Raw genomic sequence first — 15681 nt, forward strand, 5'->3', positions numbered from 1 at the left:
GTATCACTGGGTCAAATTAATCAATTTTGCTGTATTAAACCAACTAAATAGTTTTAACTGAATTTTTGGATAAATGTGCAATTAATCGTTACTGTTTAGAATTTTATTGTGCTATTTTCTTCATGCAAACTATTCTGAATAATGCTTTTGGATAGGGTAGAGGGCACTGTGGGTGAGTTTATGGAACCAAGGAAGGGTGTCTCCCAAAAGTTTGGGAAACCCTGTTTTAATGACTTAATACTCATAAGTCTTTATACATCTCAAGAAATGAAACTCGGGGTGGAGCTATGCAGAGGAACAGGCATCAGCTAAGGGAGAACATAGATGAAGTCCCAGCCTCAGTAGAATGTAGTCCCAAGTTTTACTCCCCGCCCTGTAAATGAGAGGTGCCTTGTATTCCTATAGGGCAGTGGTGGCCAAACATGGCCCTCCAGCTGTTTTGGGACTACAACTCCCATCATCCCTAGCTAACAGGACCAGTGGACAGAGATGGTGGGAATTGTAGTCCCAAAACAGCTGGAGGTCCAAGTTTGGCTATCACTGCTATAGGGCAATGAAACCCCCAAAGTCGGTGAATCACTCACCTTGACGTGGATTCTGTCCTTCAGGGGAGAACATCCCTATGCGCAGTGGTCTATAGGGTCTTTGGACTATATTGCCCTTACACACCCATGAGACATTTTGTGAGGATGCTCAATTTGCAAAGGTGACTGTAGCACTGATTGGAAAGGAGAGCATTCCATCTCTTTGCCCAATCAAAAGATTGCGAGGAGCCAGCAAAGACCTTGTAGCTCCCCTGAAGGATGCTGACCTCACATTCTGAGAGCTGTGGTCTCATTTGCCCTGCGCTTCAAGGTCTGTCATTTCCCATTTCTGTGAATGCTATAAAAAGGAATGCTTCCTTCACGCTTATTAATTGGCTTTATCCTACCACGTGAGAATTAAGGCAGTATTTATAACTGGCCGGTGGCGATTCTGAAGTCATTGGGAGCATGAGTCATGTGTGATCCAAAGCGAGTTTTTAGCGTTTCTAATTTCATCTTCATTTAGTCCCTTGAAAATACAATTTGTCTTGCAATATGCTGTTTCAATAAAGCCAATTAGCGCGTCTGTGGTGCATCTGATTATCAAGAACCGTCCCTAACCTTTGGGAAATTGGAAGGACTTTGCGTGCCCCTTATGTGTGCCTTGCGATGCAATTATCTCATTACAAGCATATCCTCTGTCATTAGTGTCATTTATTAGTATTTTGCAGAATGCAGGAGAGGAAAATCCACAGAGGAGGGGGGGCGGGAAAGTAGCATCTACATGCATAAATCAATTTAAGAAGAGGCAGGGAACTAGATTCCATTCCTTCTCTTGGGTCCAGGCTAGGACTATAAGCAGTCATACGTGGTGTTGCATGCTCTGTGCTAGAAACAGAGTACAAGCTATGAATGCAGAAGGTTCTAGGTTCCATTTTGACATCTCCAAGACAATTCACATCATCCTGAACAAACTACAGTGGTACCTCAGTTGTCAAATTTAGTCCGTTCCAAAACCAAGGCGTGCTTTCCCATAGAAAGTAATGCAAAATGGCTGAACTGGATTCCACACAGTCACGAAAACGAAACAAACAAGATCTGCAAAAATGCAAAAAAGACAGCAAAAACAGACAGTGTAACACTCAAAACGGAGGTGTGGCACTCAAAATGGAAGTGTGTCACTCAAATCGGAAGCATAACTCTCAAAATGGAACACATTTGGCTTCTGAAAAAAGTTCGCAAACTGGAACACTTATGGTACTTCCAGGTTTGCAGTGTTTGGGTTCCAAGTTGTTTGAGTACCAAGGCATTTGAGAATCAAGGTACCACTGTACATTTCCCAGGAGTCTTTGGGAGAAGCCATGTGGTGTGTCTGCAATCTCATTTGAATTTCTCTCACTTTTTCTCTCACACTAAAACCCCTCAAAAAAAAAATCCCTAAAAACAAATGGAGTAACAATCCAGGATACAAAACGTCTCATTTATTTTACTTAGCCGAGGTGTCGGGAACCTCATAGCCTATCTGAGGCTGAGATGAAGCCGTGGATGTTATCTCTGTGTGTGTTCAGGCCCCAGGGAGCCCTCTTCAGGCACGGACAGGAATCTGAATGTGCAACATCAATCTTTGCGATTGACAGAGAGCAGAACATCTCTAGATTAGAGATGACAACCAGCTGGAAAAATCAGCCTTGCTGGTTTGCAGGGTTTTTGCAACCCCAACCGTCCCATTCCTTCTGTCAAGGCAAAATCAACTTCATCATCTATTTTTCTGATGTTTCTGGACATATGTACAAAACAAATGCATATTGGGGCAGGGGAGGAAGTGGCGTGTGGATGTTTCGCTATTTTAGGGGCGAGAAACCCTTTTCAGCCTCAGGGATACATTCGCTTTGGGCAACTTTCATAGAATCATAGAATCATAGAATCGTAGAGTTGGAGGAGACCACAAGGGCCATCGAGTCCAACCCCCTGCCAAGCAGGAAACACCATCAGAGCACTCCTGACATATGGTTGTCAAGCCTCTGCTTAAAGACCTCCAAAGAAGGAGACTCCACCACACTCCTTGGCAGCAAATTCCACTGTCGAACAGCTCTTACTGTCAGGAAGTTCTTCCTAATGTTTAGGTGGAATCTTCTTTCTTGTAGTTTGGATCCATTGCTCCCTGTCCGCTTCTCTGGAGCAGCAGAAAACAACCTTTCTCCCTCCTCTAACTTTACAGGGGCCAGCATGGAAACTGAGCGACACATGTAAATGTTCATCTTTATACAGTAGGCTAGCTTCTGCACACATTCACACATTTCTCTCTGTCCTCCTTCCAGACAAACAAGAGGTGTGGCCTGGAAAAGGGGGTGTGGCCTTGTTGAAGATATTCAATCAATCATTTGTTGTTGTTGACTAAAAGCCATTAAGTTTTTAATGTTTGAAGTTTCATTCTGTTTTTAATGTTCTGTTGAAAGCCACCCAGAGTGGCTGGGGGTCCACATTTGGCCCCTGGGTCAGATGTTCCCAACACTTGCTCTATATATATTTATGAGAAAGGGTATTTTCTTTCTTGTTCACTGTAGAGATGCTTGGAGGACTTCATATTGCAGTCTTCTGCTCCTTATGTCAGTGCAAGCAATTCTTCTTGCCAGGTGAAATTATTCCTCTCCCATCTCCTTCCTCCATGTGCTGCTCTGGGGATACTCATGACCCTCTAGAGCAGAAATGTGGGGAGGATAGGAGGAGGAGGAGGAGGAGGGGGAGGAACCCCTACTAGGCTAACTGGAGTCCTTGCTCTGGTTTTTGTTAGTGCAACAGGTTACTTGGATCCAGGCTGTAACTTCTAGACATGCTGGAGGCCGTGCAATTCTTCTAGAAAAGGAGGTGCCATAACTCACCATAAATGCCTCCCTTGTTCTCCTATAATGACAATGGCACCCAACAGAGAGGTGCCACAACTGAGTTCTGGTGAGTTCCAGCTGGGGGGGGGAAACTGGCTGGAGATGGGGTGTTCTGAAGTATTTATGTGCACATTTCCAACATCCTAGCTGTCAGGTGCTGGTGTGGTTGCTCGAGAGCAAACAGGCAAGACTCCAACCTGTCTTTTCCAGGATTTATTATCTGTACAAACTATTTACAGTGCGGAGCGTCGCAAGTCTATGTCTGCTCAGTCGCTAGCAGAATCTGGGAGTGGGCGGTCCTTATACCTTCCCCCAGCATAACAGTCATGTGACCCCCATCCTTCTCCTCCCCTCTCTGCGCCCAAACCTACTGCACAGAGTGGGCGCTGGTAAAGGGGGACCTGCCTCGCCTCCGCTTTGCTCAGGCTCGGTGTTGAGGCTCTCCATAGCATCTTCTTGTCCCTGCACCCCCTCCCCACTGGAGGTGGGGCTTTCTTCCTCCCCAGGGGAGGAACTGCTTCGCAAGATCTTCAGAGGCTCCCTGTAACACAACTGCCCTTCCACCTCTGGCCTCTAACACTACCCCTCGAAAAAAAATCTCCGGACCCTGGCCATGAGTACAATGGAAACATTTCATTGCAACCAAATCATTATTTCGATTACAATTGTTTATATGCTTCTAAGCCCCTTTTTTTAAAAAAGTAAGGGACTCGATAATAACTAGTTTGCAGGCTGACCCAGATTCCACTCGTATAAATTCATTAAGACCCTAGTCACTCCTATTTGTCCTGGGGCTTTGCATCAGCAAGTGCTATCATTTCCTTTCATCTTTCACATTCTCTCTCCGTTTTTGTGTCCCCGGAGATTGCAAATCCTTGGCGCCTTTAGTAGCACCATTAATCCGATTTTTGTTTCTCGCCATTAGAAGTCAGCCAGTTTTGCCCTCCTTGAGATCCTGTCTGTGCTCAAGCTTTCTCCTGACATGCAGTGCCATTTTCTAGGTTGCATGCCAACGATTTACCTTTTTCTTCTTCAGGTATGTTTTTCTAAGGATGTGGCGATGCCACAAGATGAGAATAATTATTTCATTAGTTAGTTAGTTAGATTTATATATAAGAAATCATAGAATTGGAGCATTGGACGGGACCACAAGGGTCATCTAGTCCAACCCCCTGCAATGCAGGAATATTTTTTTCCCCAACGTGGGGTTCAAACCCATGAACATGGGATTAAGAGTCTCATGCTCTACTGACTGAGCTGTAAAGTAACAGGTGCCAAATAAAATATAGCAAAAGTAGAAGGGAATATCTAGAATGGAAATTTGGTATGGAAATTTGTTCCTATATATTTGGTTCTAGAACAGCTACGTATTTCAAAGGGGGCATGAGACCAATGGGTTTCTGCTGCACCAAAATTCTGCAATGGATTGCAGCCATCTGGAATGTATCCAACAATATGCTCCAGGCAAACCTCGACTAGATCTTTCTACTTGTTCTCTGAAGCTTCCAAGAGTCCAAAGGCTTGAGGATTCTTATTTCTTTTTACCAGAGCGCTGTGCTGCATTTATTATGGATGGTTTAGTGCTTTATATTATAGCATTTTAATTGTTATTTCGTTGATCATTAGCAGTCTCATAGCCAGCATTCCTCATGAATTCTAAGAAACCTAGAAAGCATGAGAGAGATGGAAAATTGCTCAGACCTTTTCTTTCTAGGCACAGTACAGGTGGAAGTGTCCATGAGGCAATATAGCTTGCTCTTATCAGAATAAATGGCTAACAATATGACAATGGCACCAGTAAAGGTAAAGGTAAAGGTAAAGGTAAAGGACACGGTTAAGTCCAATCAAATTTGACAATGGGGTGCAGTGCTCACCCCTGTTTTCAGGCCAAGGGGGCCACCGTTTGTCTGCAGACAGTTTTTCCGGGTCATGTGGCCAGCATGACTAAACCACTTCTGTTGCACGGAACACCATGATGAGTGCCAGAGCACATGGAAACGCCATTTACCTTCCCGCCACAGGGGTACCTATTTATCTACTTGCACTGGTATGCTGTCAAACTGCTAGGTTGGCAGGAGCTGGGACAAAGCGACAGGAGCTCAACCCATTGTGTGGATTCAAACTGCTGACCTTACAATCAGCAGACCCAAGAGGCTCGGTGGTTTAGACCACAGCACCACCCAACTCCAACGGCATCAATATTATGGCTTGCACTCATAGACTTCCTTTTATATTGCTGGATATTTCATACATGGACTTCCTCAAACAACTCAGAGGTTGCAACAACAGATGATAGACAGATAGCAAGCAGCATCAGTTATATCTCCCTTGTGGCCACGTCACTGTCTTCTTGCTGATTGGTCCAGTTTCACTTTCTTAAGATGTATGAAGTCACAAAGAGTTCTTATATACATGCTCACCACTTGAAGTCTGAAGCATCACAATGGTGATACGCGTTTGTGTAAGACCAAAGACCTAAAACTGCCGGTGAGATTGTTGTACCACTTCATGCTATCCCAAATATAGTAGTTCACATGTGTCACAGCCACATCAACTGATGTATATGCATATGTGAATTGGCCCATACTTTCAGGAAAATGTAAACGAGTGCCATCCATGAGCCTTTATGGGGGGGGGGGGGGACACCTGCCTCCACAATAAGCCATGATCCCCAGATTCCAAACTTTTTATTTTTATTTTTAAGAGTAGGTTTCTAGCATTTGTAGAACCTGAGATGTGGGGCAAACTGTGCAGACACTGTTTGCCTGTCTGCTTGCTTGCTTGCTTGCTTGCTTGCTTGCTTGCTTGCTTGCTTGCATAAATTATTTTGTCTTCCCCCATAAAAAAATGGGGGAGTCTTCTCTTCTCATGAGGTGGCCAAAGTATTGGAGCCTCAGCTTCACAATCTGTCCTTCCAGTGAGCACTCAGGGCTAATTTCCTTAAGAATGGATGTGTTTGATCTTCTTGCAGTCCATGGGTCTCTCAAGAGTCTCCTCCAGCACCATAATTCAAAAGCATCAATTCTTCAGCTATCAGCCTTCTTTATGGTCCAGCTCTCACTTCCATACATCACTACTGGGAAAACCATGGCTTTAACTATACGGACCTTGGTTGGCAAGGTGATGTCTCTGCTTTTTAAGATGCTGTCTAGGTTTGCCATCGCCTTTCTCCCAAGAAGCAGGCGCCTTTTAATTTCGTGGCTGCTGTCACCATCTGCAGTGATCATGGAGCCCAAGAAAGTAAAATCTCTCACTGCCTCCATTTCTTCCCCATCTATTTGCCAGGAGGTGATGGGACCAGTGGCCATGATCTTCGTTTTTTTGATGTTGAGCTTCAGACCATATTTTGCACTCTCCTCTTTCACCCTCATTAAAAGGTTCTTTAATTCCTCCTCACTTTTCTGCCATCAAGGTTGTGTCATCTGCATATCTGAGGTTGTTGATATTTCTTCTGGCAATCTTAATTTTGGCTAGGGATTCATCCAGCCCAGCCTTTCGCATGATGAATTCTGCATATAAGTTAAATAAGCAGGGAGACAATATACAGCCTTGCCGTACTCCTTTCCCAATTTTGAACCAATCAGTTGTTCCATATCCAGTTCTAACTGTAGCTTCTTGCACAGTCATTTAGAAGGTAATTAATACAGATCATCAGGAAGTGTCTACTTTAGACTAATACATGCAACTTGCTTTGGATTGAAGTGTCTACTTTAAAGTGTCTACTTTATTCTGACTTTATACTGATATATGCATCTTGCTTTTGCTTTGAAGTTTAGCAATGCAATTTTTGACAGCCATTGGCCAATCAATACCAGGCAGGGTGTGAGGTCTGACTGAAATATACCACAATTCTAACCAGTTGCCTTTTTTTTTTTTAGTCCATTTTCCCCTGAAAGCCTTTTGTTGACGGAGCATTTGTATAATAGCCTAGCTTTTTAAGACCTTTGCTGAGGGAAGCACAATTGCTTTCAAGCTGCTTCCAGTGACCCTGCAGTAAATAGTAGCAGGTTGTAAAAGGCAGAAGGCAAGGAAGCTTTTCATTGCTCCGGGGAGCTGTGGCAAATGAAAGGCTTAGAGCAGTGAAATCTCTTCCACAGGATCTGAAGAGAGCTGGCTTCTCAGTCACATGTTTACGCCATCTATGTGGCAGCATCTGCCTATCTTACGAGGCAACCTTTAGAAAGCTCATGGTAACAAGGTCTGCCTTGTATACACTCAGTAGAAGGCAGCTCCCTATGGTCCTATGCATGTCTCAGACATCTGTGAAATAAGTCATAACCCTCACATAAATTGTGAAATAACATAAATTGTCTACCAGCTTCATCTGGTACACTGGCTGAGACCCTGAATGGGGTAACTGTGCCCCTAAAGGACCAAGTACGCAACCTGGGAGTCATTTTGGATTCACAGCTGTCCATGGAGGTGCAGGTCAATTCTGTGTCCAGGGCAGCTGTCTACCAGCTCCACCTGGTATGCAACCTACCCGTTGACTGTCTTGCCAAACTGGTGCATGCTTTGGTTATCTCCCGCTTGGATTACTGCAATGCGCTCTACGTGGGGCAACCTTGAAGGTGACCCAGAAATGACAACTGATTCAGAATGCAGCAGCTAGACTGGTGACTGGGAGTGGCCACCGAGACCATATAACACCAGTCCTAAAAGATCTACATTGGCTCCAGTACGTTTCCGAGCACAATTCAAAGTATTAATGCTGACCTTTAAAGCCCTAAATGGCTTTGGTCCTGTATACCTGAAGGAGCATCTCCACCCCCATCATTCAGCCCAGACACTGAGGTCCAGCTGCCAGGGTCTTCTGGCGGTTCCCTCACTGCAAGAAATGAGATTACAGGGAACCAGGCAAAGGACCTTCTCAGTAGTGGCGCCCATCCTGTGGAACGCCCTCCCATCAGACGTCAAACAGAGAAACAACTATTTGACTTTTAGAAGACATCGGAAGGCAGCCCTGTTTAAGGAAATTTTTAATGTTTGATGTTCTATGGTGTTTAATGTTTTAATTTGTTGGAAGTCTCCCCGAGTGGCTGGGGAACCCAGTTAGATGGGCGGCAAATAAATAATAAATAATTATTATGACTATTCAATAAAACATTGGTAAGATCTGCATTCCTTTCTGGGCATTGTGACTCAACACAGATGTGGGCAACATGGAATTGATTCAGTGGGAAGTGACAAAAGTAGGTTAGGAAGGCAAGTTATCGCTAAGTGCCAGAACCCCCTTGCCTGGGGTAGCATCTTTCTTGACGTGAAAGAAGCATTGTAAGTGCTGCATGAGCTACACTGCTCCAAGCAAGAACATGACTAAAAGCAAAAAAGAAAAGAAAAGTAGTGGGACAAAGTGTTAGAACTGAGGTTTCTCCGAGTTAAAATGTGGCTAAAATTGATGGGAATTTTTCTGATGTTATGGGAGAGCCAAGCCATTTGCTCCCTCATTTTTATACAATCAAATAAACTTCCCTCTTCTCTGTTTTGGGTGTGTCTTCCAACATGTGATGAGAGCCAATGTGATGCATCCTGGCATGGAAAGAAAAGGAGGCTGTTAAGTTGTGGGTGAACATATCAGAAGACACAGCGATTCTTCAAACAGCTCTTGTTTATTCACAGGCCAGAACAGAACTGAACTGAAGGGTTCAGCCAGCCTGCTTATATAGAGCTCCACAACAACGCAACTGTAACACTTTCTGTAAGTGTCCAATCACTGAACGTCACTTTCAACCCCTTATTTGCATATGTGGACCTGAGTGAAAACTATCTACTGTATCGCCCTGCTGGCCCAGGGTGAGAACTTCAGTACATAACAGAGGCATTCTATTAAAGGAGGGTTTTTATTTTTATTATGTTTTATAATTTGAGAAAAGGCTTTGCCCTCAAGATGCCATTTGTTCCTTGAAAGTTAAATCACAATGAAGTCCCAAGTCAGATCGCTGAATAGCCGACGCGTGGCTCAGGCTGCAGACACAGTGTACATTTAAAGGATATTTGAGGTGCATGGCTTTCCCCCCCCAGAATCCTGGATTTGATGCTCCTGCTGCAGCTTCCGCACCGCACAAGCCTCCCCGCTGCCTCATCCCTCTCAGTAACCAGTAGGGATCTTCAAGGGTTGGGAAGCCAGGTGAGCAATGCGGCCCAACCTGTCCCACCGCTGCTGCTCTGGCTCCGACACCAGTCATATCTTTGACTTTCACTCTACCCCCCACATTGATTCCCCAAAGTCCTCTAAAACCATGTTGTCATGTTGCAATCACAAGGAGTTTCCTGCGACAGCAGAACTGATCACCTCATTACTGTTGCTAACTTTCACCACCCATTGGTTTCCATCGTCCCCACAAAGTGATTTCTATTTCTGTCAAATGGTTTTTATTTCTCTAATGAAGCTGAGGAACTAAAAGCAAATAGATTGGCCCATAAAAAAAACACACAAAGCAACCTAATGAGTAAAATGGCTGTTAATTAGATGCTAAGTTTAGCTTTCTTGCCATAGATTTGAGCATGAGAGGCAGATTTCTGTATTCTCAGAAGCTGCTCTGTTTTTCAGAGAGTGGTACAAGGGGTGCAAGTGACGGGTCCCATCATAGAGTTCATGCCGTTTAGCAGCAATAACTTTCTTTTTTTATTATTTCATTTATATCTCGACCTTTCAGTAAAGAAACATCACTCAGGCAGCATACAACATATGATATTATTGTCATGGGCTGGTTGGACACAGAGGAATGGTGCGATGAACCAGCTGGGGAACCACCAAGGGAAGAAGGCTGAGAGCCCAGAGATTGCTGGGGTGGGGTGTGACAGTGAGTGGTCAGAGGGAGAAGAGGCAGAAGACTGGGAGGAGGAGGTGTTGAAAGCTGAAGAGGTAACTGGGCTTAGTGAGCTGGGAGATTCAGTGTCAGAGCGAAGTTTAGAATCAGAGGCAGAAGCTGAAGTAGGTGAGAGGGAAGGAGGAAGTCAAGAGGCAGAGATGAGTCAGGCTGGTGAAGAGTCATGAGTGTCGATGATACCTTGGGGAAGAGGTTTTTGTTATAATATACAATTGTCAGCATGGGAAAAGTTATGGAAAGAGGATTTGAAGTTTACTGCCTGCTGTTCGTTGAGAGAAAATTGTATGAAAATGATGTATTGTTGGTACCTGGCTCTGAGTAAAATTGCAAAAATGTAAATGTAAAGAAGGTACCTTTTATCATAGGTTGAGGTCTTGAGGAGTGGTAAAAGCTTTCTGGGAAATAATGTATAATGAATTATTATTATTATTATTATTATTATTATTATTATTATTATTATTATTATTTTACTATTGATACCCCACCCATCTGACTGGGTTGCCCCAGGTACTCTGGGAGGCTTCCAACATATATAAAAACATAATAAAACATTAAACATTAAAAACTTCCTATACAGGACTGCCTTCAGATGTCTTATAAAGGTTGTATAGTTACTTATCTCCTTGGATCATGACTCCATACCCTCCAACATTTCTCCGATGAATATAGGTATGTCCTAAGGGAAAGCCGGACATTCCAGGATCAGATCAGAAACTGGGATGGCTTCTGTGGGTCTGCGACTGTCCCTGGAAAATAGGAACACTTGGAGGGTCTGTGAGGATGATGTGGAAGTCAGAGTGGAAATCTGGGTCGATATAAATCCTGTTTGCAGTACACACCTACATTATGAGGGCATTCCACCCACAACATACATTGAAAGCACACCCAGTGTACATTTAAAGCACGTGACTCCCCACCCCCAGAAAATAATCCTGAGATCTGTCATTTACCCCTCACAGAGCAGCAGTTCCCAGCACCCTTGACAAACTACATTTCCCAGGATTCTTTTTGTGGGGGCATGTACCGTATTTTTCACTCTATAGGGCACACTGGACCATAGGACGCACCTTCTTTTAGAGAGGGAGAACAAGGGAAAAAAATCTCCCCCTCTCTGCTCAGTGTCCCTTCAGCAAAGTGGCAGAAGAAATGGAGCCCCTTCCATTTCTCCTCCCACTTCGCTGAAGGGGTGCTGCGCAGCTCTCCCTCTCTGCTGAAGCCAGGAGAGTCTTGCTCTCCTGGCTTCAGCGAAAGGAACCCGAAGCCTGTGGAGTGCAGCGGGAACTCACACTGCTCTCCGCAGGCTTCAGGCGGCTATCCCTGAAGCCTGGAGAGTGAGAGGGGTCGGTGCGCACCAACCCCTCTCGCTCTCCAGGTTTCAGTGAAAGCAATGTGAAGCCTCTGTAGCGCAGAGGGAGCGCTCCCTCTGCACTTCAGAGGCTTCACGTTGCTATCGCTGAAGCCAAGGAGCCTGCATTTGCTCTGTAGGATGCACAAACATTTCCCCTTAATTTTTGGAGGGGGGAAGTGCGTCCTATAGAGCGAAAAATACGGTACATTAAATTCACATTGGATGTGCTTTCAATGTATGGTGTGGATCTCCTAGTGTCAGTCGGTTCACCTAAGGACTTGCAAGCAGGATACACAAGCACACCGTTCCGTGCACTCCGGGGGGGGGGGGGAGCTGTTTTTCCAGCAAGTTGGCCTAAGTAGATCTTTAATTAATACAAATCCTTGGAAGGGAGTTAATTAAAGAAAGTTAATAACGGCTGCCTGACAAATTGATCTATTTAGCTGAAGAGGAAAGTAGCACTAGTTTACTATGTGGCTGGCTGGCTTTGTTTTGTTTTTTCTTCCCTCCAAACCACAAACAATTTTGTCATTTAACAGCCCTGTGTCATTTGCTACTTGTGATCCCATGGGGAACGAGAGCAAACTACCCTGTTTCTCAGACCAGGAAGCTTTGACATCCTCCTCCCAGCTCTTGGCAGCATGTAAGAACTGGGGGAAAGATCAGAAATTGGTCTGTTCTGCTCCCAGAAACAAATGACAGAGACAGGGAAGGCCAGCTCATATCTTCCTATTAATAAATTGTTCGAAGTGATCTATTTCTAGCTTGTGTGTCCAGCTTAGTTTTAATTTCCCTAGTGACAAAGCCATCAGTTCCCTGGGTGACTATTAAACCTAGTATACACGTTTGTCATGACCACGTTACAGTGAAGCCAATGGCACAGTGGTATCTCGGATTTCGAATGTAATCCGTTCCAGAAGACCGTTCAAGTTCTAAAACCTTCAAAAACAGAGGTGCAGTTTCCCAGCCGACAGGACTCAACAACCAACAGGATCTTGCACTCAGTGGAAGCTGCCTCAGAAGTTCGACTTCCGAGACGCGTTCGAAAACTGAGGCATTCACTTCTGGGTTTGCGGCGTTCAACAACCAAAACGTTCGTCAACGGAGACGCTCAAAAACCAGGGTACCACTGTATTTGTGGTTAGCGCTGAATCAAGCTACACATTTCACAGCCCCAACGTTTAGCTGATTCAGCAAGCCTGCAGGTGGTTCAGAGCCTTCATTTGATTTTGCAAACAATTACAAGACAAAAAAAAAATTATTCATGGTGTGGCCAGGCAAAATGATCCCACTAAATGATTAAAAAGAGCAGGGCATCAAATCTGTGAAACAAGAAGGGCCTGAAGCTGTGGTTGAAACCATTATGTAACTGTGGTGTTTCAAAAGCAAAATAGCATACCTGGAGGCCAAGATCTCAATGAATTTTTTTAAGGAGGGGAAAATCCCATGCAGTAAGGTAAAGGTAAAGGTACCCCTGCCCGTACAGGCCAGTCTTGACAGACTCTAGGGTTGTGCGCCCATCTCACTCAAGAGGCCGGGGGCCAGCGCTGTCCGCAGACACTTCCGGATCACATGGCCAGCGTGACATCGCTGCTCTGGCAAGCCAGAGCCACACACGGAAACGCCGTTTACCTTCCCGCTAGTAAGTGGTCCCTATTTATCTACTTGCACCCGGGAGTGCTTTCGAACTGCTAGGTTGGCAGGCGCTGGGACCAAACGACGGGAGCGCACCCCGCCGCGGGGATTCGAACCGCTGACCTTTCGATCAGCAAGCCCTAGGCGCTGAGGCTTAAATCCCATGCAGTATATTATTATTATTATTATTATTATTATTATTATTATTATTATGCATAAAAGGAACCTGCAAAAAATGTTGCAGCACAGTGTGCTGTTGTTACCCCAGTCTCTCCACCAGTCTATCCCACTTCCCAGTTTTTTTGTTACTCTCCCTTTCCAAGTCAGGCTATGTAGACATTAAAAGGGACAAGGGAGGCGCTGTGGTCCAAACTACTGAGCCTCTTGGGTTTTGAGATTGGAAGGTTGGAGGTTCAAATCCCCACAACAGGTGAGCTCCTGTTGCTCTGTCCCAGCTCCTGCCAACCTAGCAGTTCAAAAGCACACCAGTGCAAGTAGATAAACAGGTACCGCCGCGGCAGGAAGGTAAATGGTGTTTCCATGTGCTGTAGTTTCAGTCACAGTGTCCTGTTGTGCCAGAAGCTGTTTAGTCATGCTGGTCACGACCCAGAAAGCTGTCTGTGAACAAACGCTGGCTACCTCGGCCTGAAGCGAGATGAGCGCCACGACCCCATAGTCGCCTTAAACTGGGTCCTTAACCTCTTTTACCTTTTTATGTAGACATTAGCAGCTTGAGATACAGCAAGGTTGTTTTGCCCCGCTTATTTTTCAAGTTGCATTCTTACGCTGCAGTAATTCTCATAGAGGGGACAGACTGCCTTCTCCCAATGAACATTACCCAATTTGTTTCCCTGTGCCCAGAGGCACCAAGTTGCACCCGACATGGGGAGGGGGACTCATCGCTTGTGCATGACATCACATGTGCGACACACACGTGTGACATCATGTGCATTGGGAGGAGGCCATAAGCCCTGATGAGGCCCGATGCCAAGGGAAGGCTTGGCTGCACCTGGCCCCGCAAGACTGGGGTGGGGGCCCAGCCCCACTACTTTGTGGGGGCGCTGAGTAGAGTTGGCACCTGCACCAGACCCCAGTTAACTGAAACTGTCATCTGCACATGCATTGGCTTCTACGCGCATGCAATGTCTGCCAGAACTGTATACACCTCAACTTAAACAAAGCTTCCATTTTTTAATATGATGGAAACTGGTTTGAAGGAAAGCACATCACATTGGGGTACTTCTCAAGAAGCTGAGCTTCAAACACCAGGGGTGAGAGTGTGCTGGAGCCAGGGTAGACAGTAATATATACACAGCCTTGGTCAGTCACTGAACATAGAGCACATTGGGCTACTCTGACGGTTTGCCCCTTAGGGCTTTCCCCACAGATTTCTGTACTTCTGCAAAGCTCCACAATCTCCAGAACCTGCTGCTACCTCCATCTCACTCATGCCTGGTGCCGTTTTGCGTACATGTGCAGAGGGAATGATAAAACCAGGCTGTTCTGTCACATTGCAATACAGTGGGAGATGCATCATCATGAAACATGCGCGAGCAAATGGAGCAGAAACAAATGCAGCATATTGGATAGCTGGAAAAGAAATCTGGTTTTTCTTACTCCCAGGAGGAATATATCTCTATGTTTTGTTAAACATTAAGGAGCCGTAATCAGTGGTATTTGACATCCTGGAAAATCAGTAAAATCTATAAAAGAGGAGGTGGTAAATGACAATTTTGGCACTCTGATAGAGGAGGTTTCCATCATATGTGGTGAGAAATAGTAGTAAACACTCTTGGCAAAATATTTTGTTCAGAGTCACTCCTCTATATTTTGGGTGTTGCTCAAAGCAGCTAGAGCAACATTACCCAAGGCACTAGAAGGTCGAAAAGAAAAGAAAAGAAAAAGAAAAGAAAAGAAAAGAAAACTGACGGGCTTAACAAAGTTTGGCATCTCTGTAATCTAGGTAAGGAGAAAGTCTGTTAAAAATGAGTTAACAATTATCAAATAACCTGTAAATGTAGAAGTCCTTTTCACAATATATTTTATGAGACTTTCAGAATGGTTTCCAATGCAGACAATGGACATATGAATTTGGTGTGATTATGTTCCAATATGGTATGGTTTACTATAATTTATGTTACTGATTGTTCTTCATTTGTAAAGTGTGCATTCTGATAACACCAATGTGATCTGCAACACAATTGTTACAGTATATCTTCCCATCCCAAGAGTTGTGTTTCTGTTCAAGACAGAAGGCAGAAAGCCTGTTTGCCTCCTGTCGTCAGTTAACATCCAGAACAACAGTGGCCGGATCTAGACACATAAAAATAATAATCAGGGAAACATGTTCTAAACCTCATAACAGGAAATCATGTGCCAAAAGATGGAACTCTACAGCGCCATCTGGTGTCACAGTGTTATAACACATTTAAAACCCTTTTTTCTGATGTAAAGGTACAGTG

This window comes from Podarcis tiliguerta (assembly GCF_965153285.1).
Source record: "Podarcis tiliguerta genome assembly, chromosome: 17".
NCBI lineage: Eukaryota > Metazoa > Chordata > Lepidosauria > Squamata > Lacertidae > Podarcis > Podarcis tiliguerta.